The sequence below is a fragment of the Rhipicephalus sanguineus genome, chromosome 9 (assembly GCF_013339695.2).
Source record: "Rhipicephalus sanguineus isolate Rsan-2018 chromosome 9, BIME_Rsan_1.4, whole genome shotgun sequence".
NCBI lineage: Eukaryota > Metazoa > Arthropoda > Arachnida > Ixodida > Ixodidae > Rhipicephalus > Rhipicephalus sanguineus.
In genome coordinates, this window is record NC_051184.2 from 55658139 (window position 1) to 55659523 (window position 1385).

Here is a 1385-nt window from a genome sequence, read left to right on the forward strand (position 1 = left end):
TTGCGAGCAAGTCCTCGACGTCGGTGCCATCCGCGCCGGTGAAGATAGGAGGGTCGCGGATGCGGGGGACACCCGGACATGGCGTCGGTGCAAGAGGAGCGTTGCTGGGCGGCGTCTTGAGTCATGGGTAGCAGGCACGGTACGGGATCGTAGCTCCAAGGGCATCGAATGCGGATCCTAGTTGTTAAAGGGCACTGCCTCTCCACCAAATTATATATATATATATATTATATATATATATCTATTATATATAGGCGCATGTGTGCGTGTGTGTGTGGTGTGTGTGTGGTGGGTAGGACGCCGCAAATTATAGGGGCCCCCTCCGATGAAGGGAGAGACTAAGCCCTGGTCGCACCACGATTGCTCCCTGAACTAAGGCGGACAACGGTTGCCATTGCGGAGCGATCGTTTGCATTGGCATACTACGGCTAGGGTGAAATCATATCATGGGCGTTGTCGTCGGTAGGGATATGTGACTAGGCGCCAACGTGACTGCGTCCACATCAGGCGGTGCTACATCTGCCAAACACCAATAGACATTATACAAATACAGTGGCACTAAAGGATTCAACTACTTCTGTGAAGACACGTTTTACTTTCATGTTATACCGGATTCTTATACAGAGGGATCCCATCTCTTTCACGTTCGTTTCAGCGTAACAAAGTGCTGAAGCGGCAGTCTGGGGACCTTTAAAATGTAACCAGCTAGTTAGCGGCACCTATATTGTTGCAAATAAACTATACCGTGTTTTGTTAAAAGGAAATATTAGTTATTTAGCGACAGCACACAAGCGGTGCATGCATGCACTGTCTTTCCTAGAAGCATCAGCTTTTTCACAGTACTGATTTCACACCTGCCACAATTCAACAAAAGCTGGTGTCGATTTTCACAATTGAGTGACTACCAATACTAAGTACTGCATGCTCTGTAAAAACAGGACCCCTTCTTTTATATAAGGTAACAACAGAAAATCCCAATCAAGCACCGAAAACCTCTTAGACTAAACCATCTTTTTATTCATCCGGAGCACGACGAATAAAATGTAAATATAAAACATAGAGAACAACAGGCAGCAATATTTTGAAGAACTTGTTGCAGGGCTAGTTGTAGATAACCTAGGAAAAACATGCATGCCTAAGCATCAACCCAAACGAAATACGAAGCACAGGAAGAGCGCCACGACGTTTTTACTTTGGGGGTGCTTAGGCGTCAAAAGTTTTCTCTCTAACTGACAGAAGTTCCCTCTAAGCTGACAGAAGTAGTCGTTTTACGAAAGCCCTCTGTTGCCATGCGTAATAACAGAATAATTTTACAGGAAGCCCGTTCCACGGCACCCCCCCGTTTCTGATTTTAAATAACGGCAATGCTGTATTCAAGTTATAAT